Here is a 27,703-nt window from a genome sequence, read left to right on the forward strand (position 1 = left end):
AATGGCAACCCACTCCAGTGTTCTTGCCTGGAGAATCCCAGGGACGGGGGAGCCTGGTGGGCCGCCGTCTCTGTGGTCGCACAGAGTTGGACACGACTGAAGCGACTTAGCAGCAGCATGTTTATACCATGCAAGAAACAGTTGACATACTCAGAATATCCAAGTCAACCAAATGAAAATCAGCTTGGTTATGTTAGTTGTTTTGATGTTTGGGTTCCAAATAAGTTAAGCAGAAAAACCCAAAAAACTTCTTGACTCTATTTCCACATGTGATTCTCTACTTAAAATGTAATGAAATGTTCTTGTTCTGTTTTTAAAACAAATTGTGTTGGGTGATGAAAAGTGGATACTGTACTATCATGTACAGGAACAGAGGAGATCATGGGGCAAGAGAAGGGAACGACCACCAACTCCCCAGAAACCAGGCTTCATTGAAAGTAGGTGATGTTGTATAAATGGTGGGGTTGGAAGGGAGTCCTCTTTTATGAGCTCCTTCCAGAAAAATGAATGATTAATTCCAACAAGTACTGCTCCCAGTTGGACTAACCGAAAGCAGCACTCGACGGAAAGTGTCAGGAATGAGTCAACAGAAAACGCATAATCTTCCATCAAGATACCTCGAGACCACATGTTTCTCTGATGACCAGGCAGAAACTATCACAGCTTGGCTGGGAAGTTCTGATTTACACACCGTATTCACCAGACATTGCACCATTGGATTTCCGTTTATTTCAGTCTTTACAAAATTCTTTTAATGGAAAAAATTTCAACTCCCTGGAAGGCTGTAAAAGGCACCTGGAATAGTTCTTTGCTCAAAAAGATGAAAAGTTTTGGGAAGATGAAATTATGAAGTTGCCTGAAAAACAGCAGAAAGTACTGGAACAAAACGGTGAACATGTTCAATAAAGTTCTTGGTGAAATTGAAAAATGTGTCTTTTATTTTTACTTAAAAACCAAAAGGACTTTTTGGTAGACCCAGTAATACTTCTGGGCCTTGTTTTGGCTTTTCAGGAGGCGAGGTGGGTTTGGGAGTAAGGATCTGTCAATACCTAAGCCTGGATTTACTGTGGTGTCTTTGAAGCAGCTTTTTGGCTTTTTTATGTTATAAATTAAAAACCAACAACAACAAAACCCAGTTTTTTCCTTAGTGTTGCAAGGTCATCTTATAAATCATATTAGTTTATATGTGAACCTAGCACATTTCAACATTATATCTTAAACAAACATTTGCACCTTTATTAAGTAAATTTCATTCACTATTTCAACAGCACATGTAAACAGAATAATCTCATATTTTAAAGAATAGTTTTCTTTTTAACATACTTTTTCAGGGATTTAAGTAACTCTTAAAAGTGAAATGAATCTTAGGTTCTCAAAAAAAAAAAAAAAATCCTAAATCATCTAACTAGGTTTACACTTACATTTTCTTAAACTTTACAACCTAAAATCACAAGTCTCAAATCAGTGCTCACTCACTCAGTTTTGATTGGAATCACAAGTCATCAGAAAATCTGTACCAAATATAGAGTTGTTCTTTTTTTTCATTGAAGTATGCTTGATTTGGACTTCCCAGGTGGTGCAGTGGTGAAGAATTTTCCTGCCAAAGCAGGAGACATAAGGAACATGGGTTCCATCCCTGGGTCAAGAAGACCACCTGGCGAAGGAAACGGCAACCCACTCCAGTATTCTCGCCTGGAAAATTCCATGCACAGAGGACCCTGGAGGACTACCATCCATGGGGTCGCAGAGTCGGACACGACTGAGCAACTGAGCGTGCGAGCACGATACCTGATTTACAGTATTGTATTAGCATCAGGTATACAGCATAATGAGTCAATATTTTTTATAGGTTATCTACTTCATTTAAAGTTGCTGCAAAATAATGGTTGTATTTCCCTGTGCTGTGATATACATTCTTGTTGGTTATTTATTCTATACATAGCACTTTGTACCTTCTAATCCCTTACCCCTATCACGCCCCTCCCTTCTTCCCTCTCCCCACTGGTAACCACTAGTTTGTTCTAGACATCTGTGAGTTTGTTTCTGTTTTGTTATATATATTGGGTTTATTTTTTAGATTCTACATATAAGTGACAATATAGAGTATTTGTCTTTCACTGCCTGACATTTCACTAAGCATGATACTCTCGATCCATCCACATTGCTGCATATGGCAGAATTTCATTCTCTTTTTATGGCGAATATTCAATTGTGTGGAATGGTAACTTCATCCTTTCACCTCCTGATGGGCACTTAGTTTGATTCCCTGCATACATGCTAAGTCGCTTCAGTCATGGCCAACTCTTTGATCCTATGGACCATAGCCTGCCAGGTTCCCCTGTCCATGGGATTCTCCAGGCAGGAATACTGAAGTGGGTTGCCATGCCCTCCTCCTGGGAAGCTTTCTGACCCAGGGATAGAACCCATGTAACAATATAAGGGTGTGCGTCTCTTTATTGCTCTCTGGGTGGTTATTTAGTGCTTGCATTTTTTAATTCGCCCTGCATCTCTCTGCTAACAGCAAAACCATTCCTATAGAAGGTCTGCAGGGAACAAGCTTGGTGAATTCAATAAACCTTATGGCAACAATTCTGCTCATGGACACTAGGTGGCAGCATTGCACCACAGCTGCTGCCTCTCTGGGTTCCCCGGATCCCTCCACAGGTGCTTCGTTCATACCCTGACCCCCACTGCCTTCTTTCCCAACCTCCTTCACTGTAACCTGACCTTGGAGTGACCCTGTCTTCAAGATACCATCCTCTTCCTTCTCTCCTTCACGTCCTCTCTCCCAGTTCTGCTGCTTTCCAGCCCCTGTCCAAAGCCCCTCATTTTGGGGTGGAAAGAACCAAAGACACGAAGACCCTTTTCCAGGATTAGAAGGCTCTGATGACCTTTGTCAAGGACCTGTATCCACCCAGTCCCCAATCCCATGCAAAGGAAAACTGATATTTCTATCAAGGGCTTGACGGCGTGAATCATCTCCCAGCCATGTATTCCTCACCCTGCTCAGACAGCAAAGAGTCCAGTGACTGCTGATTAATCTTCACATGGTTCACACCACACCTGTCCCAAGAGTCCGAAATGCTATGAGGCTTTTTGTGATGATCACCTCTATGTGTCAGCCTCACTGGGCTCTGGTGCCCCGTTCTTTAGTCAAATTCTACTCTCATGGGCAGGTGTTTTGTTGATGTGGCTAATAGTTTCAACCATTTGACTTTAAATCAGGAGATGGCCCTCCAGCCTCTGGGTGGGCCTCACCTAGTCAGTTGAAGGCCTTACAAGCAAAAACAGAGATTCCCCAGAGAAGAAATTCTGCCTCGAAACTGTAACATAGAAATCCTGGGTTTCCATCCTGCTGGCCTGCCCTATAGATTTTAGTCTCTATCTTTTTTATCCTATATGTATTATAAGTATTATTATATGTGGGACTTCACAGGTGTCTCAGTGGTAAAGAATCTGCCGACCAATGCAGGAGACATGGGTTTGATCCCTGGGTCAGGAAGATCCCCTGGAGAAGAAAATGGCAACCTACTCCAGCATTCTTGCCTGGGAAATCCCATGGACAGAGAAGTCTGGTGGGCTAGAGCCCATGGGGTTGCAAAAAAGTCAGACATGACTTAGTGACTAAACAGCAACAACATTATTAATGTATCCATAGAGCTGATTCACTTTGCTGTACAGAAGAAATTAATGCAACATTGTAAAGCAACTATACTTCAATAAAATTTTTTAAAATAGTATGTATCTTATGTATACCATGTATAATATATAGTGTATATATATATATTCTATTTATAACAGAAGTACACGTGTATATTAGATACTTTTATATGTGTTTATATATATATATATATATATATATATATGGGCTTCCCTGGTGGCTCAGTGGTAAAGAATTCACAGGCAAAGCAGGAGCCACAGGAGATGCAGGTTCCATCCCTGGGTGGGGAAGTTCCCCTGGAGGAGGAAATGGCAGCCACTCCAGTATTCTTGCCTGGGAAATTCCATAGACAAAGGAGCCTGGCAGGCTACAGTCCACGGGGTTGCAAAGAGTCAGATACGACTTAGTGACTAAACAACAACACTATATCAGTTCAGTTCAGTTCAGTCGCTCAGTCATGTCTGACTCTTTGCGACCCCATGAATCGCAGCACGCCAGGCCTCCCTGTCCATCACCAACTCCCGGAGTTCACTCAGACTCAAGTCCATCGAGTCAGTGATGCCATCCAGCCATCTCATCCTCTGTCGTCCCCTTCTCCTCCTGCCCCCAATCCCTCCCAGCATCAGAGTCTTTTCCAATGAGTCAATATATCCTGTTAGTTCCAAGTCTCCGGAGATCCCTCACTGACACAGGCATATGGTCATATACCCAAGGGGAAGCCTGAGGCTTGAGGACACCAAGCTTTGAGCCATTGTCACTTTGCTTAAGGGAGAATCGAACTCGTGGTTTTGTAACAGGATATTTCAAAGCAAACCTGTATGGAGCAGATTTTTGCAGAAGTTTAAGATTAAAAAAAAAAATTGTGGGACTTCCCTGGGGGTCCAGTGGTTAAGCGTGGGTATGAGCCCTGGTCTGGCAGCTAGATCCCACATGCCGTGGGGCACTGCCCAAAAAATAAAATAAATGGATTGTGTACACACTGTTAGAGACTGAAGGAAAGTCACCTGTGCTTGGACCACTTGTGTGTCGAGGGAGGAAGAGGCAGCACCTTGGTGGGTTATGGTTGCACTCGCCACCGTAACAAGCAGGCCCCCAGGGCTTCTCACAATGGGAGTTTGCCTTCTGACTCCCAGCAACGGGACTAAGGATGGCCTTGGACAGCAGGCCCATGAGATAAGGTGGAGGAGAAACAGATCACCCCCAGACATGCTGGCCCCTTTAACTAGCAAGACCAAGATGTCGAAGGTTAGCCAGGCACTGTGGTAGCCAGCTGGGCTCACACTGGAAGGGGAAGGAGAGATTTTAACATCTAGCCGTTTCTGCCTCACCATCTACTTGGGGCTTTCATATTTCATATTTTTCTTCTCGAATGAGCCCTGGAACACCTCGACTGCAAGTATCCTGCAGTGGCTCAGCTCTCATCACTGTGTTCACTGCCATGGGAGCCCTTAAAATATGGCAGTTACCTGAATAACTGTGGGGGTAGAGGGGTGTCAGAGGTGAGGAAAGGAGGGTCCCCTTTTTCTCTTTCTATGCTTCTGGATAGTTTGAAATGTTTACCAGCATTTTGAAGAACTGGGTGGCAGGGGGTGACATCTTTTATCTCTTGGATCATGCTTTGTTGATGTTTTCTTTTCTTTTTTAAAATTTATTTTTAATTGGAGGATAATTACTTTACAATGTTTTTTTGGTTTCTGCTGTGCAACAACATGAATCAGCTATATGTATACATATATCCCCTCCCTCTTGAGCCTCCCCCCACCATCCCAGCCCTCTGGGTCATCACAGAGGACCAAGCTGAGCTCCCTGTGCTATGCAGCAGCTTCCGGCTATTTTTCATTTTATATTGGAGTATGTTTGATTTACAATGCTGTATTCATTTCAGGTGTACAGCAAAGTCATTTAGTTTGTATCTATTTTCTTTCAGATTCTTTTCCCATATAGGTTATTATGGAGCACTGAGTAGAGTTCCCTGTGCTATACAGTAGGTCCTTGTCGATAGTCTATATTATATTTAGTAGTATGAACCGGTTAATCTCAACCTCTTAATTTATCCCCTCCCCCACCTTTCCCTTTGGTAACCATACATTTGTTTTCCAAGTCTGTGAGTCTGTTAGATATGTTTTCAATATTTAAAATAAATGATTATGAAGAAGCAAAAAATCAAATCAAGTGTGTTATCTCTTTCAGGGAATGATGCTGGAGTGGCATTCTATAGTTCTAGGAGCTGATGGATAATTACAATATGTAAAGTTTGTAGAGATGATCCACTTCATTTAAATGGTGCTCAGGAAAATGAAAGTCTTTGTTTTCTCTTGCCTGATCACTTGCTGACTGTGGTGGTCTTCATGACCACCCTTTTTTTCCTCCCCCACCCCTTCCCGTGACTTGGAGAGCGCAGATCAACTGTGAGTTTCCTGTGGCTTGTTCGTCTCGTCTTTCCTTTTCTCCCTTCAAAAGGAAATTATTGGCTGGTGTCCTTTTGCAGGGAGGGGGAGACAGAGATGAATATTGGTTTGCAGCCCATTTCTGCAAAGCCTTATTTATCTCACACAGATGCAGGAAGTTAAATTTTGATGATGTGCTTAGCTGGTAAGGAGGGTGTAGGAGATGAGCTCCTTCCTACAAAAAGAGAGAAAATGAAGCATTATTACCTCAAGAAAGGGACCTGATTGGGCTGTCTTTGGAAGTCAAACGTTGCTGCCAAGTTATCTGGAGCCTGGCACACAAGAGGGTGGGGGCAGGGAGGGGAAAGGGACGGAGGGTGAGATGCTCAGACCGCAGCTTCTGCCAGAGGGGGTCTGTATGCGTCCTTCTCACTTAAAAATAAATCCCAATCAGCAGCCTTCATGCACTGATGTGAGGCGGGGGCTGGACGGACACCAGAGGGGAACCTGGGGCTGGCGAGTGTCCTCAGCCCAGAGGTTGAATGGTAGTGGCTTGGAAAGGATCCTCAGGTAGGTCGGGGGTGGAGTCTGTGGCCCCTGGCCCTCTCTGTATACATCATTGCATTAGTCATGATTCCTCCAGTTTCAAATGCAGTTGTTGTTCTTCAGTCGCTAAGTCACATCCGACTCTTTGCCACCCTATGGACTGCAGCACACCAGGCTTCCCTGTCCTTCACTATCTCCCAGAATTTGCTCAAACTTATGTCCATTGAGTCAGTGATGCCATCCAGTCATCTCATCCTCTGTCTCCCTCTCCTGCTCCTGCCCTCAATCATTCCTAGCATCAAGGTCTTTTCCAAAGAGTCAGCTGTTTGCTTCAGGTGCCCAAAGTATTGGAACTTCAGCTTCAGCACTGGTCCTTCCAATGAACATTCAGAGTTGATTTCCTTTAGAATCAACTGGTTTGATCTCCTTGCTAGCCAAGGAACTCTCAAGAGTCTTCTCCAGCACCATAGTTTAAAAGCATCAATTCTTGGGCTCTCAGCCTTCTTTATGGTCCGACTCTCACATCTGTACATGAGTATTGGAAAAAACCGTAGCTTTGACTATATAGACCTTTGTCAGGAAAGTGATGTCTCTGCCTTTAAATATGCTGTCTAGGTTTGTCAAATGCAGAAACCCAATCAAACTGGTGGTGTGGGTTAAATGGCACACCTAACTGAAAAGATCAGGGGTTAATGACCTGAGGGGATGCGGTATAGAGGTGTTGGAAGTCTCTGGTTCTCTTGGCTCTGTTTTCCTCTGTTGGCTTCAGTCCAGGGCCAGTCCTCTTTATTCACAACCCTCGGGGCCAGGACGATGGAAATTCTGAGTGGACAGTGCTCATTTCAGGAGCCAGGGACTTCTCCATCCAAATCATACTATTAGCTTGGGGCACTGCTTCCTAGAGACAACTCCAGGGCTCTGTATTCTCATATGTTCTCATATGTATAAATAAAATCAGATGATAGTTAGAAGGACATACAAATTATCATCCAAAATGGAACACTTCTGTGAGATAAAGGGAGCACTGTTAATAAGCACACTGAGGACTTTCCTGGTGGTCCAGTGGTTGAGAATCCACCTGCCATGCAGGGGACATGGTTCGACCCCTGGTCGGTGAGGATTCTACATGTGTTGAGGGGGCGGGGGGCACAATTCTGCCTGTGTGCCACAATTACTGAGCCCACGAGCTGCAACTACTGAAGCCCGTGCTCTGCAACAAGAAACTAGAGAAAGCCCACTCGCCACAACTAGAGAAAGTCCATGCACAACCAAAAGTGACTAAAATAAATCAATTAAAAAATAATGACACTGAGACAACAGGCGTAAATGGAAGATCCCCACCCCTGGGCAAATAAGGCTGTACGGGCATCCTGGTGATGACCTGAGTCACAGGATGGCTGCCAAGATTGAGACAATGTTCCACAGAGAAGGTTTAACAAACTGCAGGAATGATGAAAACGCTTGGAAAGGCTCTTAAAGCAGTGTTGTCTGGAACTCTGTGTTGCTGAGTCTGGAGGTGGGTGTCTGGAAGGTTTGGGCACGTGTCAAGGCTCCCCACATACTGGTTAGGTGACTAATGATGCATTATCTTGGACTCTTATACACCTGAGAGTACTTTCAGTCCCAAGGCACTTCCAGAAATGATGCTCTTGCATGGCTACTTGGTTTCCACTTCCTAATTGTCTCTGAAAATAGTCCCCTGGTCTGGCTATGCAGTAGTCAGCCTGGGCTTTTTGCCCAGAGAAGGTTCATTCTACTGTGCTTTGGCTTCTCTGTTTGACTGTAAGGTGGATAAGTAGTCCCCAGAGCCAATGCACACATTTGAGGCCTGCAGCTGGTTGACACTCTTGATGGATCAGGATCTGGAGTGCTTCAGCCTCTCTGGACAACAAGGAGACTTTCTCCAGATGTGGCCTGGGGAGAGCCGCACACCTGCCCTTCTGGTCCTTGGCCCCATTGCCCCCTCCCAGCGCGTCCTGTTCCAGGAACCAGACACCAGGCAGATTCTGACTCCTGTCTTGCCACCTGGGATGTGTTAAAACTTCAGGTGGAATTTCCATAACGACCCAAGCTCAGTTCCTTTATGATGCTTGTAAGAAAAAATAACTGTTGGGTGGATTGTTGTCAGATCATTCGCGTGGAAACAAAATGTGCTTCCTCAGCTCTTCAAAAGAGCAGAGCAGACAGGGCTGCCAGCTTCCTAAAATGCTGCCCTTAAAAGCGTTTTCGTTTCTCTCAGGAAACAAAAGATGTTGTGAGGCAGTGGACCAGATGACCCCAGGACCTGTCTTCCCTGGGAGACCGTTTTCGTTTTGTGAGGCTCAGCTTAAACTTCTTTCCCTTGTGCCCATGTCCCTGATAAGGACAGGTGTTCCTGTGATGTCTGTCTCCCCACAGTAGCTTGTGGAGCCCGCTGTCATGCCCCCTTGCCTGGTTCTTGTTGTTTAGTTGCTAAGTTGTATCCAACTCTTTTGCGATCATGGACTGTAGCCTGCCAGGCTCCCCTGTCCATGGGGTTTCCCAGGCAAGAATACTGGAGTGGGTTGCCATTTCCTTCTCCAGGGGTTCTTCCCAACCCAGGCATTGAACCCATGTCTCCTGCATTGGCAAGCAGATTCTTTACCACTGAGCCACCAGCAAAGCCCCCTACCAGGTTAGATGTCCCTAATGTGCAAGTCTGTGTGATCAAACAGGCAGACTCTCAACCTCTCTCAGTCACTGTTTTGCCCCCCAGAGTCTCCAGTCATGTTTTAGGCATATTTTGAAATTAATTTGTATTGGAGTACAGTTGCTTTGCAATGTTGTGTTAATTTCTGCTGTTCAACAAAGTGAATCAGCTATAGGTATACATATATCCCCTTTTTTGGATTTCCTTCCCATGTAAGTTACCACAGGGCACTGAGTTGAGTTCCCTGTGCTATACAGTAGGTTCTAATTAGTTATCTGTTTTGTACATAGTACTGTATATATGTCAATCCCAGTCTCTCAATTCATCCCGCCCCCTCTTCCCTGCTTGGTGTCCATTCTTTTGTTCTCTATGTCTGTGTCTCTATTTCTGCTGCTTTAGGCATGTTGCAGCTTAATAAATATCTGTGGAAGGAATGAGTAGGCAGCAGTGGCTAAATAAAGTCCATGACCAGCGGAAACAATGGGAGAAGTTGTGAAGAACTTGAACTTCTAATTGAATATCTGGTGGGTTCTGGCAGAGAGAAAGAAAGGGGAGAGGGATGGATATTAGATAGGAAACCAACACTGTCTGCCCCAGAGTCCCACCCACCACTGGTGTCCTTTTCATAACCCCCAGCCCACTTCCGACTCCAGCCACAACTGTGATGGGTGGTTCTGTGAAAACTCAAATTCCCTCTGTGCTACCAGGACCCCACCCCCCGACCCCGCCTCCCCAAGACGGATCCATCTGCTTCCTATTTCCATGTTCATGCTCTTCAGCTAATGGGTAGATAAACTCACCATGATGCAGCCATGACATGGAACACTACTCAGCTGTAAGATGAATGGACTTATGTACATGACAACCCTATGAATTTCAAATGCATTGTGCAGGTGAATGTCAGGCTGAAAAAAGCTACATGCTGTAGAATTTTATTTATATGACCTTCTAGGAAAGGTAAATGCATAGCCACAATTAAAAGAAAAAACATCAGAGTTTGCTAGGAGCTTGAGAGGAGTTGATTTTAAATGGGTAACACAAGCAAGACGGTGAAGCTGATGGAACTCTTGTGTTTTGTCTCCAGTGATTGCTATTCAACTGCGTGCCTTTGTCACACTCTTAGAAATGTACACCATAAGCAGGATTTCTCCTGTCTCTAAATTTTGAAATAAATAAAATGTAAAAATGCATTAAAAACATTCCCACCGCCTGAATGGAGAACATTTCTCTTTACAAAGAGGAGCTTAGCGATGAGTGTGCTAAATATATTTCCCCACAGACGAAGTGAAAGATGTGGAAGTTTGAGTCATGGACTCAAAACTGGGTCAAGATACAAATGAGATCACCTCCATGGTGATCTGCGTTTATCCACCATTTTGTGGACATTGATCAGAAGGCAGAAGCCAGTAATAAAACCATATTCGTCCCTAAGGATGGAAAGGGGTTTATAAAATCTTAGTTCTCGCCCTCCTCCCCATCTTTCATTTTAACATACATAATCTCTTGGTTGATAAACATGGGTAGCCAGAAAATAGACATGTTTATAGTTGAAGGGGGCTAGATAGCTCTAGAACAAGGAAGTGATGAAGAAACAGGGTTACGTCTGGGTCTCCAAGAAACTGGAATCAAGGATGTGAATCCTGCAGGCAGATTTATCTTTGTTGTTGTTGCTTTTCTTTGTTTCTTCTTTGTGAGCTGTGTGTCAGCTTTATTTGCTATTCCTTCTGCATACACAATTTCTCCACATGGATATCAACTGTTTCTATGACTAATATCTTGAAACTTTAGTCATCCCAAGACAAATGAACTGAATTTTCTTCCTTTTAAGGATAAAATTTTGTAGGAGGAACTTTACTGGCATAGCTACAACCAGGTATCCATAGGTGTTGGATTATGTTAAGAAACCATACAGTTAAGGGACTTCCCTTATGGTTCAGGGGCTAAGATGTCACACTCCCAATTAGGGTTAGGGTTAGGGAAATAGATCCCACATGCCACAGCTAAAGATCCCAAGGTCATGACTAAGACCCAGCACAGTCAAAAAATAAATATTTACATAGATATTTACAAATTAAAACATAATAAATAAAAATAAATATTTTTTTAATAAATATTTTTTTAAAAAGAAACTATACAGTTCAGTTCAATTCAGTTCAGCCACTCAGTCGTGTCTGACTCTTTGCAACCCCATGGACTGCAGCACACCAGGCCTCCCTGTCCATCATCAGCTCCCAAAGTTTACTCAAACTCATGTCCCTCAAGTCAGTGATGCCATCCAACATCTCATCCTCTGTCATTTCCTTCTCCTCCCACCTTCAATCTTTCCCAGCATCAGGGTCTTTTCAAATGAGTCAGCTCTTCACATCAGGTGGCCAAAGTACTGGAGCTTCAGCTTCAGCATCAGTCCTTCTAATGAATATTCAGGACTGATTTCCTTTAGGATGGACAGGTTGGATCTCCTTGCTGTCCAAGGGACTCTCAAGAGTCTTCTCAAACTTCACAGTTCAAAAGCATCAGTTCTTCAATCCTCAGTTTTCTTTATAGTCCAACTCTCACATCCATACATGAGTACTGGAAAAACCATAGTTTTGTCTAGATGGACTTTGTTGGCAAAGTAATGTCTCTGCTTTTTAATAAGCTGTCTAAGTTGGTCATAACTTTTCTTCCAAGGAGTAAATGTCTTTTAATTTCATGGCTGCAGTCAGTTAATTATTCTTAAAATAGTATGTTTCATATTACTTGACTTTTACCACAATTAAAAAAAATTGTTAAAAAAAAAAATGAACTTGTCAATTCCCATGTAAGCCAAAAGCCATTTGCAGGTAACAAAGAGAAAATTTTCAGAAAAGGGCTAACATTCCCAAAGGGATTACTGTTCTTAGGCAGAGGGGATTGTTAAGTAGACAAAAATGTATATCTATACCATTCCTCCTGTTTTGGTGTGTTTTGTGGAGGGTTGGTTATAGCAGATAATAGGTATTTGGTTTTCCACCATCCATTTCCTTTTCTTCAGAGAGGATGGATTTGACTTATCTGTGTGGAATGCACTCCTGCTTCTCTCTCACTCAGTTCATGGTTTGAGTTGACCTCACCAGAAGAAATGGAGTAGCCATCATGGTCAACAAAAGAGTCTGAAATGCAGTACTTGGATGCAATCTCAAAAACGACAGAATGATCTCTGTTCGTTTCCAAGGCAAACCATTCAATATCACAGTAATCCAAGTCTATGCCCCAACCAGTAACGCTGAAGAAGCTGAAGTTGAACGGTTCTATGAAGACCTACAAGACCTTTTAGAACTAACACCCCAAAAAAAGATGTCCTTTTCATTATAGGGGACTGGAATGCAGAAGTAGGAAGTCAAGAAACACCTGGAGTAACAGGCAAATTTGGCCTTGGAATACGGAATGAAGCAGGGCAAAGACTAATAGAGTTTTGTCAAGAAAATGCACTGGTCATAGCAAACACCCTCTTCCAACAACACAAGAGAAGACTCTACACATGGACATCACCAGATGGTCAACACTGAAATCAGATTGATTATATTCTTTGCAGCCAAAGATGGAGAAGCTCTATACGGTCAACAAAAACAAGACCAGGAGCTGACTGTGGCTCAGATCATGAACTACTTATTTCCAAATTCAGACTTAAATTGAAGAAAGTAGGGAAAACCACTAGATCATTCAGGTATGACCTAAATCAAATCCCTTATGATTATACAGTGGAAGTGAGAAATACATTTAAGGGCCTAGATCTGATAGATAGAGTACCTGATGAACTATGGACTGAGGTTCATGACATTGTACAGGAGACAGGGATCAAGACCATCCCCATGGAAAAGAAATGCAAAAGAGCAAAATGGCTGTCTGGGGAGGCCTTACAAATAGCTGTGAATAGAAGAGAAGCAAAAAGAAAAGGAGAAAAGGAAAGATATAAGCATCTGAATGCAGAGCTCCAAAGAATAGCAAGAAGAGATAAGAAAGCCTTCCTCAGAGATCAATGCAAAGAAATAGAGGAAAACAACAGAATGGGAAAGACTAGAGATCTCTTCAAGAAAATTAGAGATACCAAGGGAACATTTCATGCAGGGGTGGGCTTGATAAAGGACAGAAATGGTATGGACCTAACAGAAGCAGAAGATATTAAGAAGAGGTGGCAAGAATACACAGAAGAACTGTACAAAAAAGATCTTCACGACCCAGATAATCACGATGGTGTGATCACTCATCTAGAGCCAGACATCCTGGAATGTGAAGTCAAGTGGGCCTTAGAAAGCATCACTATGAACAAAGCTAGTGGAGGTGATGGAATTCCAATGGAGCTCTTTCAAATCCTGAAACATGATGCTGTGAAAGTGCTGCACTCAATATGCCAGCAAATTTGGAAAACTCAGCAGTGGCCACAGGACTGGAAAAGGTCAGTTTTCATTCCAATCCCAAAGAAAGGCAATGCCAAAGAATGCTCAAACTACCGCACAATTGCACTCATTTCACACGTTAGTAAAGTAATGCTCAAAATTCTCCAAGGCAGGCTTCAGCAATACGTGAACCGTGAACTTCCTGATGTTCAAGCTGGTTTTAGAAAAGGCAGAGGAACCAGAGATCAAATTGCCAACATCCGCTGGATCAGTTCCAGAAAAATATCTATTTCTGCTTTATCGACTATGCCAAAGCCTTTGACTGTGTGGATCACAATCAACTGTGGAAAATTCTGAAAGAGATGGAATAAACTTATGAACCACCTGACTTGCCTCTTGAGAAATCTGTATGCAGGTCAGGAAGCAACAGTTAGAACTGGACATGGAACAACAGACTGATTCCAAATAGGAAAAGGAGTACGTCAAGGCTGTATATTGTCACCCTGCTTATTTAACTTCTATGCAGAGTACATCATGAGAAACGCTGGGCTGGAAGAAGCACAAGCTGGAATCAAGATTGCTGGGAGAAATATCAATAACCTCAGATATGCAGATGACACCACCTTATGGCAGAAAGTGAAGATGAACTAAAAAGCTTCTTGATGAAAGTGAAAGAGGAGAGTGAAAAAGTTGGCTTAAAGCTCAACATTCAGAAAACAAAGATCATGGCATCTGGTCCCATCACTTCATGGGAAATAGTTGGGGAAACAGTGGAAACAATGTCAGACTTTATTTTTTTGGACTCCAAAATCACTGCAGATGGTGATTGCAGCCATGAAATTAAAAGACGCTTACTCCTTGGAAGGAAAGTTATGACCAACATAGATAACGTATTGAAAAGCAGAGACATTACTTTGCCAACAAAGGTCCATCTAGTCAAGGCTATGGTTTTTCCAATGGTCATGTATGGATGTGAGAGTTGGACTGTGAAGAAAGCTGAGCACCAAAGAATTGATGCTTTTGAACTGTGGTGTTGGAGAAGACTCTTGAGAGTCCCTTGGACTGTAAGGAGATCCAAACAGTCCATTCTAAAGGAGATCAGCTGCGGGTGTTCTTTGGAAGGAATGATGCTAAAGCTGAAACTCCAGTACTTTGGCCATCTCATGCGAAGAATTGACTCATTGGCAAAGACTCTGATGCTGGGAGGGATTGGGGGCAGGAGGAGAAGGGGAAGACAGAGGATGAGATGGCTAGATGGCATCACCGACTCAATGGACGTGAGTTTGAGTGAACTCCGGGAGTTAGTGATGGACAGGGAGGCCTGGCATGCTGCGATTCATGGGGTCGCAAAGAGTCGGACACGACTGAGCGACTGAACTGAACTGAACAACAATTCAATTTTTTTTTTTTTAAAAAGAGATTTATGGGAATTTCCTGGCAGTCCAGTGGTTAGAACTCCACACTTTCATGCTGAGGAGTACAATCCCTGGCCAGGGAACAAAGATCCCACAAGCTGTCCAGCATAGCCAAAAATAATAAAGTGATTTATAATTCACCTTTCCTACAGTAGTAGAGTGGAGAAAGCAATGGCACCCCACTCCAGTACTCTTGCCTGGAAAATCCCATGGACGGAGGAGCCTGGTAGGCTGCAGTCCATGGGGTCACTAAGAGTTGGACACGACTGAGTGACTTCACTTTCACTTTTCCCTTTCATGCATTGGAGAAGGAAATGGCAACCCGCTCCAGTGTTCTTGCCTGGAGAATCCCAGGGACGGGGGAGCCTGGTGGGCTGCCCTCTATGGGGTCGCACAGAGTCGGACACGACTGAAGCGACTTAGCAGCAGCAACAGTACTGGAGACCTGAGTTTGATCCCTGAGTCAGGAAGATCCCCTGGAGTAGGAAATGGCCACCGACTCCAGTATTCTTGCCTGGAGAATTTCATGGACAGAAGAGCTTGGTGGGCTACAGTCCATGGGCCCACAAAGAGTCAGATACAACTGAGTGATTAACTGTCATTTACTGAGCATCCGCTGTATGCCTAGCTCTCTGCATAGGCTATTGCATTCAGTCTGCACATTAGTCATGTGTGTTGTTTTATTTTACCTTTCAATAGATGAAGGAATGGGACTCAGAGAGTGGTGCAACTGGGTAGGCAGGAAGAATGACAAATAAAGCTGACAGAGCTCACAAAATAGAGATAAGGACAAGAAGCAACCACAAAAATAAATCTCCCTGCAGGATTCAAGTCCTTGATTCCAGTTTCTCTGAGTCCCAGCTGCATCCCTGTTGCTTCTGTCATTTCCTTGGTTTGGAGATATCTAGCTCCTGTTCAACGATAAAATGTGCCTATTTGCCAGCCATCCATGTTTTTCAACCAGAAGATTACATATGTCAAAATGAGAGATGAGTAGGAGAGTGAGAACTAAGATTTTTGTAGACTAAACACCTCTCCATCATTACGGACATATAGAAAATATGAACTAGGTGATTTCTAAATTTATACAGAGTGAAGTAAGCCAGAAAGAAAAACACCATTACAGTATACTAACACATATATATGGAATTTAGAAAAATGGTAACAATAACCCTGCATGCGAGACAGCAAAAGAGACACAGATGTATAGAACAGTCTCTTGGACTCTGTGGGAGAGGGTGAGCGTGGGATGATTTGGGACAATGGCATTGAAACATGTATAATATCATATGTGAAATGAATCACCAGTCCAGGTTCGATACATGATACAGGATGCTCGGGGCTGGTGCACTGGGATAACCCAGAGGGATGGTATGGGGAGGAAGGTGAGAGGTGGATTCAGGATGGGGAACACGTGTACACCCGTGGTGGATTCATGTTGATGTATGGCAAAACCAATACAATATTGTAAAGTAATTAGCCTCCAATTAAAATAAATAAATTTAAATTAAAAAAATAATAAAGTAATTAGCCTCCAATTAAAATAAATAAATTTATATTTAAAAAATAATAATATAAAGTTGTAGCAGAAAAAAAAAACCTTCCTCCACCTCATGTGTTTAACTGTGATTTTTTTTTTAATTTACAGGTAAAAAAATACACAGAGAAGGCTCATGTCTTGTCAATCCACACAGGATCAACGGTTTCTATGACTGATATCTTAAAACTTTAGTTAGTCCAAGACAAATTAACACATTTTTTTCTCCATTCCAGGCATATCTGCTATTTCCAGTCCATATAAGTCATACTTTTTTTTCTTCTCGTTTTAGATATCTTTTGAGAAATGTCTGCTTTTCACTCTACAGAAACCAGACATAGAAGATTAGACTATGTGGGAGGGTTGGTGGTAGTAATTGAGCTCTTTCCCATCACTGATTGGAAGATGCCCTCTTGTGCCTTGAATGTTGTTTCAGATACTTATGGAATCAGCATTCAAAGGTGTTATCTTGGACAATGCTTATCAGTCCCCCTAAAGGCCCCTTTCCAAGAGATGTTCTCTGGACCAGCATTATGGTTGCCCCTAGCACTCTTGCCACTATTGTCCTGTCTTTAACTGCAGCAGAAAAGAAGCAGGAGGAGAACCATTTTCCTCTTCCTCTTCCGGTTAGTCTCGCAACTTCAGCTCCCATTGGTGGAACCTAACAGGAAGGGGCTGGATGTGGAAGTCGGGACATGTAGTTCTCCGACTCTTAGCCCCCTATAATGGAGCAGAGCACGGGAGGGTAGGAATAGGACTGAGATCAAGGAGAAACACAGCCTATGTTCTATCCCACCCAAGCTTCACCTTTCCCTTTGCCAACTTCTCATCATTAATTCTCAGATTAGATTTTTCAGAAAGGGCATCCTAGAACCCAGAGACCAGACAAGTCCTCTTGGGTTTAGGTTTTTTTGTGTTTTGTTGTTTGTTTTTCTGTTCTGGCCATGCTGTGCAGCATGTGAGATCTTAGTTTCCTGACCAAGAATTGAACCTGTGTCCACTGCAGTGGAAAGTGTAGAGATTTAACCACTGGACCTCCAAGGAAGTCCCAAGTCCTCTTGTTAAATAGTCCTAAATTAGCCTGTGCGTCCCCTTCCTAACTCTCATAACCCCTATGTTTTTTGTTTTGGTCATTTATTTATTAATAGTCTGCATAATTTAATTTCATGAAAGAAAATGTTGAAGAGAATAGGCAAAACTCTTTCAAAAGAGGAAGAAAGAAAGTTTCAAGTAAAAAAAAAAAATCACCATTTTCTTCTGACTCAGTGCAACCACGTTTATCAGTTTGTGCCAGTGATCTATCAATTCAAGTAAAGTTTCACAAACCTTGACACAGTAAGAAAGTTCTCTGTGTGTTTTATTGAACAAAACATTACAGACATTCCAATATTTTAGATATAGAGGCTTAAATGCCTATTGATAACTATGAGACTCGTCAAAGGGAGAGAAGGAAGTAAATTCATTTAAGGTCCCATGAAAACCTGTAGCAGTTGAGAGGACTGGTTTTCCAGGTAGGATTCTGGTGCAAAGACAAGGGGTAGAGCTTTGGTGAATCAGAAACTATAGAAGGATGTGCTTAGTCATGTCTGACTCTCTGTGGCTCCATGGACCGTAGCTTGCCAGGCTCCTCTGACCATGGAACTTCCCAGGCAAGAATACTGGAGTGAGTTGCCATTTCCTACTCAAGCAATATATAAAACAGAGTGAGGTCAGGAGAGGATCTGACATGGAAATCTCAATAAGCTTCTACTGGAAAGAACACAGAATCGTAAGACTTCAGTGATGGATGGCAGAGGAGTGGCAGAGCATGAGTCTTCTCCGTGTGTTTCTTTACCTGTAGATTAAAAAAGAAAAGCACAGAAATAAAGAACATAAGAGATGAGAGATGGTTTAGAAATCACCTAGTTTAATTTTTCTCAACCTCAATTTGCCTAAAAATCACTGAGGAAGAGTTTTGAAATCAGAAATGCAATGTCTCCATCCTGGTGGCTTCTTGGAACTAGATTTTTTTTTTTTTTTAATTGAGGTGGAATTGCTTTACAATGTTGTGCTAGTTTCTACTGTACAACAATGTGAATCAGTTATATTTGTACATACATCCCTTCCCTCTTGAACCTCCCTCCTTCCTCCCTGTCCCTCTCCTCTAGGTCATCAAAGAACACGGAGCTGAGCTCTCTGTGCCAAACACCAGCTTCCTGCTAGCTATCTGTTTTACATAGGGTAGTGTATATAGGTGAATGCTTTCTCAGTTCATTCCACCCTCTCCTTTCCTGCTTTTGTCCACAAGTCCTTTCTCTATGTCTGCGTTTCTATTCCTGCCTTGCAAAGAAAATGTGGTACATGTGTACAATAGGATATTACTCAGCCATAAAAAGGGATGAAATTGGGTCATCTGTAGTATTGTGGATGAACCTAGAGTCTGTCATATAGAGTGAAGTAAGTCAGAAAGAGAAAAACAAATATCATATATGAACACATATATGTGGAATCTAGAAAAATGGAATCAGATTTTGAAAGAGCTCTCTGGGTCATTTTGATGTACATTCTCAGATAAGTCAAAGGACTGAGACAATGCTTTCACTTTACAGATAATCAGAGACCAAGGGATCTGACCCACATTTCTGTGTGAGTTTTGTCATGGAGACACCAGATGTCCATGAACCCTTTACCTTTCCCATCCCCCTGCCTTGGAACAGCTGTCTGGTTGGTTTTGTCCCCTGGGTAGAACTCAGACTGTATTTCACAGCATCTAATCATCCAATGCTTTTGGCCAAGAGACAAGTTAAATCACCTGGTGTGCCTTATGGATAATAACCAGTTTGGCTAAAACTCTCAATTCTAGAGTCTAGCTCTGGCAGCTGGACTTCTCAGTGGCCTTAGGATGAGATTTTTCTGTCTGTGAAACCAGTGCAGTAGCCAAAATTTCAACAGCACAAACATCCTCATAGGAGGAATAACTGATTTTGCCCACCCTGTATTGCCTTACACAAAGACCCATGGACTTAACGGAGAGCCATGACAACCCTCTTTGTATGTACATGGATGCAAGCATGTGCCTCGTATGCGGTGCCTCATGTGTGGTCCTAGATAACATATGTGTTCTCCACTTGAATCGCTTTTGTGGAATAGCCTTATGGGGGTTTGGACTTTTTTTGTTATTGATTTGTAAAAGATGTTTACATGTCAGAGATTTAGCCTTATTTTTATATTTATGAAACAAATTTTTCCTCATTTTGTCATTTTTCTTTTGATGAATCAGTTAAATTCATCTGTCAAACCTAGAGAGGCCATTTTTATTGAGAATATTGTTGTTTGTTTAGTCGCTAAGTTGTGTCAGACTCTTTTGTGACTCCATGAACTGTAGCCCGCGAAGCTCCTCTGTCCATGGGATTTCCCAGGTAAAAATACTGGAATGGGTTCCCATTTCCTTCCCAGGGGATCCTCCCAGCCTACAAATCGGACCTGTGTCTCCTGTTTGGCACTCAAATTCTTACCACTGAGCCACCTGGGAAGCCCTACTGAGAATAGAGAACAATTCTGTCAAGCAGTTTTCATTTCTTTGTGATCATTGGATGTGTATCTTTTAAAGATGATTGCTGATTTGACTTATAAGGATAATATTTTTGTTTCTGTGAGGCAGAGAAGGGAACAAAAAACTTGAATCTTGAGTGGTGTAGGATTAAAACTATATTCTTTAAGTACTTGGGCTGATTCAGTTGAAAGCAGTGAATTTCTCAGGGTCACAGAAATAGTAAATGGAAAGGCCCTTCTTATTGCCAAGGTGATCGAATACAGCCTTTTCCTCATCCTTGCACCTGTCGTCCATTTTCCCAGAATCTGTAAACAGACACTAGGGCTCTTTCCAGCCCTAGATCCCAGGATCAGCCTCCTGCCTGTAAAAGGAGTCTTTTCTGGGATCACTGGTGGCCACAGCTTAAAATGTTCCTGATCTGACCCCAAAAGGACCCGTGTGTTCACCAAGAACAATGCTAGCAATGCCTTCAGCATTTGAACTCCAAAGTGGGACCGTCCCACGTGGACATGTGGATTTTCCTGAAAAGTTTTTGAAAAAGTAGGACACCTGTACATTTCTATGGGTTCCTGTACTTCTTTTAACACTGCACTTTTCATTTTATTGTTTCTGAAAGTGCAGCAGCAAAAGGTTAAGGTCCAACAGAACTCCCAGACTTTGACAACTGAAATGCCAGCAGTGACAAATGACCCTTTGGTTCCGTGGTGTTTCCCATGCATCTGTCAAATGGTATTACGCTTGTATAATGATTGGAAATATTCATCTTTAGGAGGAGTGCTGCGATCATTCAAGACTCTGATTTCTGAAAAGTGACAGTTTTTTCATTTTTATGAATTGCCATCTTATGGCATGATATACACAGGCACATGGCTCGCTGATTTTATAAAATAAAAGAAAACACACACAAGAAGCTATAGGCTGCCTTCCTCTGAGGATTTCCTGTTTGCCTCAGTGAGATTAATTTCCGTGGCCAGGCTGGGTGCACTCCTGCCTGGGAGGGTAGAGGCATGTATAATTTTGTATAGCTGTGCTGGGTCTTTGCTGATGTGTACAGGCTTTCTCTACTTGAGACAAGTGGGGGCTAACTCTAGTTGCAGTGGATGGGCTTCTCACTGCTGTGGTTTCTCTTGTTGCAGTTCCTGGGCTCTAAGCTCATGGCCTTCAGTAGTTGCAGCTCATGGACTTAGTTGTCCCTTGACATATAGGATCTTCCCAGACCAGGGGTTGAACCTGTGTCCCCTGCATTGGCAGGCAGGTTCTCATCCACTGTACCACCAGGAAAGTCCTTTTTTAAAAAATAAATAATTTCATTGGATAGAGGCATTTAATTTTGGAGGACATCTTATACCTGGGCAACTCTTAGAAAGTCTGAGATTTCCACCCTCTGATCAGAATGTAGACCCAGGCCTTTTGAATTTCTACTCTGTGATTTTGATCACCTTGCCTGGTTTTGCATTAGTGATGAAAATAAAAAATTTAGACTAGACAGCATGAATGCATTCAAAATGGGAATTAGTGGCCAATAACTGAAATGAGTTTGAGTAAACTCTGGGAATTGACGATGGACAGGGAAGCCTGACATGCTGCAGTCCATGGGGTCACAAATAGTTGGACATGATGGAACAACTGAACTGAACTGAACTGAAATAAAAAGACAACAATTGTCTACCCTTTATACAATGCAGCCCAGCTGGGTGAGACCTGGAAATATGCATTTTGCCTTCCTAAAATATCTAGAAATTAGTGGTGCTTTAGAAAAAGAATCAGTAATCTGTGAATAGACCAGATCAGGGCCCCTGCTTGTATCTGTAAATAAAATTTTATTGGAACCCAGTCATGCACATTCACCTAATACCTATGGCTATTCTTGTGCTACCGCAGGCAGAGTAGTTGTGGCAGAGCCTGTGTGGCCTTTAAAGCCTAAACGTGTGCTTTCTGGCCCTTTCAAGGAAAACTTTGCTGACTTCTGTCTCAGAAGAAACTTTGCTGGCTTTCTCTACTAGAAGCGGAGTACAGCTACCAAGTGTCACAGACCACGACGCCCTACACAGCCTCCGTCCTGGCCCCCATTAGGCTGTGGTTTGCCTCTGTCATGGCAAATACCAAAACTTCTCCATCATCTGTGCAACAAATAGGCTGGCGAGATGAGGCCAGGGTCAGTCATTTACTGGTTTATTAGTCCCTTCAGCAAGAAAGTGCCTGGTACTTTCTGTTCCCTCAGGAGCTTTATGATTTCTATGGAGCTTTTTATCATCATTTGGACGACCTTCACTAAGGTATCTATAGGGCCCTTCTAATACTGTTCTCTCAAAAAGATGATTAAAGCAAAGATATTGTGGTTGCAAGAAAACTGCTACATCAGCAACTTCATCTTTAGTAAGAGAAGGAGAAAGGGGACATATGAGGTAGTGGGATGTGAGCCCAATGTGATTAAGACATTGTAAATGTTAATTCAAATCATCCCATCACCTCACATGGCCACTCATACTCTCCCTTCAAATGGCCACCCACACCCTCCCCCTCATCAACATGGAAGCCCACACCCTGAGCTTCACCTGTAATGAAACATGGAAGAGAAATAATATCTATATAGGTATCTTACTGTAACCTAGCATCTCTTTGTAAATATAGTTTCATAAGGCCCATTTTTATATGCTTAATGAGAAGTGTAAACCATAAACTCAGCATCAGAAAGCACAGAGGCAAGTCCCTGCCTACCCCGTGTCTGCAATTTCCCAGAGGGAAGAAAACCTTGTAATAATCGGGCCAGTGCTAGAACTTGAAAATGAACATAGGAACCAGCTATAGTTTGTGAATGTAAGTCAAGGTGCCATTGACACTGGCACCATGAGCAAAAGGCTCACTTCACACCAACCTTGTCACTCTCGTGTCTGAACAAGTGGAACCACTGCTTACATGTATTAGTAGAACAGATCCGACAGTATCCCATGAATCATGGTTGTTGCCTAGCACGGTCTCATAGAAGACAAAGTCACCAAATACCAGTCAAAAAGCCGACTGATAAATCTAGGTTTGACTTGGTTGGGTGACTGACCTAGGAGCCTTTCCTTCCCACCCACTTCAGCAGATGGCACAGGAGACCAAGTCATCTTTTATCTCTGGACTCCCCATTAGGACCATTGCGGCAACCATCCCCTTCTTCTCCAAGCAATGGAAAACAACAAAAAGGGCAACACTCAGCAAGTTACTACCACTATCCAATTCTATATTCATAGAGTTTCAATCAGCCAACTGCCAAGAACCTGATTTATATCTGGAAGAGACAACAGCATTGACAGGCACCTAACCTCATGGTTGGTTAAGGTAGATTCAAGGAAGCTTAGAGGTAATGTGGTGGTGAGGACAGGAGGAGAAGGGGACGACAGAGGATGAGATGGTTGGATGGCATCACCGACTCAGTGGACATGAGTTTGGGCAAACTCCAGGAGTTGGTGATGGACAGGGAGGCTTGGCATGCTGCGGTTCATGGGGTCACAAAGAGACAGACACGACTGAGCAACTGAACTGAACTGAACTGAACTGACTGATGGCCCATTCCAAGGTAATAATCACAGGGAGTCTTTCTGTGGACTAATCTCTTCCCTGGATTCACTTCATGAATTTTATGAATCTTTCCTCTATATTTCTCTTTTTCTAAATCCTTTATTCCTTTCCAACTGTTCTGTTCATGTTTATACAATGTATGGTTTAGGATGATATGTTTAATATATATATTTTTTTCTTCATGGTGTTTTTCCTTCCTTCTCAACCTTAGCCTTTGGTTGCAGGTCTGTGCCCCTGGCACCGATTCAGAGAAAGGACGTTGCAGCAGAAGAAAGAATACAAACCTTAGAACCTGGCCTCTGAGGGGAGTTGGGGTATAAAATGAACACAATGCATTACATCCAGGCTCCCTTTAAGGATAGATACTGTTTTCCTGGGAAAGTAGGGAGCAAAGAGAAGTGACAAGGGAGACAGAGTTATGAGCCCAACCTTCTCTTAGACAGAGCTAGACATATCATCCTCAGGCAAACTGGTCTCTGTCAGACATCCACAATAATGTCTACCCTTGGTGTCCATCCTTCAACCTATCACTCACCCATGCCTCAACAATGACACCTCTCTCCCTAAGACTTGGATCAGTTTACTCTGTATGGGAACTTACCCTACAGAGGCCCAGAGGAGGTCCTGGACATTTGGTGGGAAGGTGTTATGGAGTGGAGGAGAGTCCAGGGATCTGTATGTGGGGGACTTTGATTCCAGAAAGTGTAACCATACTCCTTCTCACCGTCAGGGAGGAAGATAACATAATGAGAGCAGAACACCACCCTTTCGGCCTAGACAGTTTTCATATTAGCTATGTCCAAAACTGAATATATACAGTGAAATATTAGCCATAAATATTCCATATATACAGTGGAATATTAGCCATAAAAAAGAATGAAATAATGCCATGTGCAGCAACATGGATGGAACTAAAGATTACCATATTATGTGAAGTCAGACAAAGAGAAATACCATATGATATCATTTTTGTGTGAAATCTAATTTTTAAACAAGGACACAGGGCTTCCCTAGTGGTCCAGTGGTTAAGAATCCACCTTGCAGTATAAGGGACACCAGTTCAATCCCTGGTCCAGGAAGATCCCACATATTGTGGAACAACTAAGCCCACATGCTGTAAGTACTGAAGCCCACACGCTGCAACTACTGACGCCCAAGTGCCTAGAGCCCGTGCTTCACAGCAAGAGAAGCCACCATAATGAGAAGCCTGTGCGCTGCCACCAAGAGCAGCCCCTGCTCGCTGCTCTAGAGGAAGCCCACGTGCAGCAACAGAGACCCAGCACAGCCAGTAAAAAGAAATAAATAAATAAATCTTTTAAAAATGATACAAATGAACTTACATACAAAACAGAAACAGCCTCACAGACATAGAAAACAAATTTATGGTTACTGGAGGGGAAGCGGGGGGTAAATTAGGAGCTTGGGGTTAGTGTACACAGATTGCTGAATATAAAATAGATAACCAACAAGGACCTACTGTATAGTACAGGGAACTATACTTGATATTATGTGATAACATATATGAGGAAAAAATCTGAAAAAGAATGAATATATGTATATGTACAACTGAGTCACTTTGCTGTATACTTGAAACTAACACAACACTTTAAATCAACAACAATTCAATAAAAATTTTAAAAATATATATTTAGGATGGCAAAATAGTTCATCTATGGAGTCCATACTCATGTTTTAGCTCTATTTTCAATTAATCAATAGCTTTATCATGTCAAAAAAACATGATCAGGTCTCACATAACAATTCTGACCTCTAGCTTCTAAAAATGGAGAAGGCAATGGCAACCCACTCCAGTACTCTTGCCTGGAAAATCCCATGGACAGAGGAGCCTGGTGGGCTGCAGTCCATGGGGTCGCTAGAGTTGGACACGACTGAGCGACTTCACTTTCACTTTTCACTTTCATGCATTGGAGAAAGAAATGGCAACCCACTCCAGTGTTCTTGCCTGGAGAATCCCAGGGACAGGGGAGCCTGGTGGGCTGCTGTCTCTGGGGTTGCACAGAGTCGGACACGACTGAAGCGACTTAGCAGCAGCAGCAGCTTCTAAAAAAATTTTTAAAAAGGAAGATCAGACCATGCTTGGCTCCTGTCTCTGAATGGCAGCAGTGGACTGGAGCTATATGCAGGCTGCCTCTGTAGACAGAACATCAGCCTTCATTCATTCTTATCTAAACACTGAGTTCCCTCATTTTCGGTATTTTCCTAGACCCTGTAGGCATTCCAATTTGCAGCTGCGGAATTGTGAGAGGAGAAACTCCTGCCCTTGTTTTGATCACTGTTATTGAACTAATTGGCTACTTTGCTAAATTCCTGGTGCTATCAATATAGCTAATTACCTGTCATCTGTCACCAAATAAACTGATCAGCATAAGGGACCAGGACTAATAGGAATGCCACGGGAGTCTTTAGTCTTCCCCTCTATTCCACAGTCTTTTTTGTTGTTTTACTTCTCATGAGTCTAAAAGGTCACTTGAACATTATCATTCCCTCACTTTTTTCCCTCCACTTTTAATTTTCATCCCAAATACCTTCCATCTCGATCAAGGCCTGTCAACATTTTACTCTGTTTTCTTCTGTGTGTATGTGTGTTTGTGTGTGTGTTTCTCTCTCTCTCTCAAATTTGTTGCCAATACTGAACCACTTGAAAGTAAACCACAGACATTGGGACACAGGCTGCTTCACCTCTTAATCCTTAAAGATGCATCTCCTAAGAATAATGATGGATTTCATCCTCCATAACCATAGAACATGAAATTATTATTGCCTTATCAAAATAACTTTAATTTCATATTAATTTCATAATATATTCTAATGTTCAGCCCATATTCTAATTTCCCAAAATGTACTCAAGTATCTTTTAGAGTATTAAAAAAAAATGTTTTACATGTTTCCTACCTTCTCTTTCTTCAATATTGTCCTTTTGAATTTATAATCTACTGGCCTGAGAAGTGAGCATATGTTACAAAGTTTTCCAAAACAATACTAGGCTTTCCCTCCTGGGAAGACCAGAAATCCCTGTTTTTCAGTTTGTATTTCTTTTTTTTTAAATTTAGATATATATGTTTGGTTTTTATTTATTTTGTTTATTTTATTTTATTTATTCTGGTTGGGTCTTGGTTGCTGAGCAGGCTTTTCTCTAGTTGCTGTGAGCAGGAGCTCCTCTTTGTTGTGGTGGATAGGCTTCTCATTGCAGCGGTTTCTTCTTGCTGCGGAGCATGGGCTCCAGGGTGTATGGGCTTCAGTAGTTGCAGCAAACAGGCTCAGTAGTTGTGGCAACAGGCTTAGTTGTCCCTTGGCGTGTGGGACCTTCCCAGACCAGGTTTCCAATCCTTGTATTGCAAGGTGGACTCTTTACCACTGAGTCACCAGAGAAGCCCCCAGTTACTATTTCTGAGTAGTAAATTACTGCAAAACTTAGCAACTGAAAGCTATTTTCTATGCTCATGGGTTCTGAGGGCCAGGAATTTGGAATGAGTGGCATGCAGATTGCTTTTATCTGCTCCATGAATCTGGGCCTCACCTGGGAAGACTTTGAGGCCAGGACCTGGAGTTATCAGAAGGCTTGTTCACTCTCAAGTCTCAAGGTGTTTGGACTGGAAGCACTTGAGGACTTGAAGGGCTGCCTGCATGCCTACTCGTGGCTTCCCCACAGCATGGCGGCCAGTTGGTTTAATCCATGGTGGCTCAGGGCTCCGAAAGTGACTATTTCAACTGAGTGCGCGTTTGTGAAAGTCAGTGTCACTTCCACTGTAAAATCAGAAGCCCAGCTGAACCCCAAGCGGGGGAAAAATAGACTCAAGCTTGTGTCAAGTGCAAGGACCATGTATAGATAATCACATGGGAAGGAAATGTCATTAAGGCCATCTTGGGGGAAAAAAAATCTGCCTTACCTTGTAGGGTGCACCTAATTGTGCCTTGGAGCTTTGCTCATCATATTGTCACATCTCATATTTCCCATTCTCTTTTTACCTTTTCAGGAAAGATCATTTTTCTTATTCCTCTGAAGAAATAAATTCATCT

General features: G+C 42.6%; 1 long non-coding RNA gene across 1 annotated transcript; it reads right to left on the reverse strand.

Moving 5' to 3' along the window:
• Nucleotides 1-5,942: 5,942 nt before the first annotated feature.
• On the reverse strand, nucleotides 5,943-27,653 carry LOC129630142 (uncharacterized). The gene is made up of 3 exons (XR_008703556.1): nucleotides 27,574-27,653; nucleotides 7,292-7,492; nucleotides 5,943-6,283 (listed from the first exon to the last, which is right to left on the reverse strand). It is a non-coding gene; the product is annotated as an uncharacterized LOC129630142 (long non-coding RNA).
• Between the last annotated feature and the right edge of the window lie 50 nt (nucleotides 27,654-27,703).

Source organism: Bubalus kerabau, chromosome 16, assembly GCF_029407905.1.
Source record: "Bubalus kerabau isolate K-KA32 ecotype Philippines breed swamp buffalo chromosome 16, PCC_UOA_SB_1v2, whole genome shotgun sequence".
In the NCBI taxonomy this organism is placed as follows: Eukaryota; Metazoa; Chordata; class Mammalia; order Artiodactyla; family Bovidae; genus Bubalus; species Bubalus kerabau.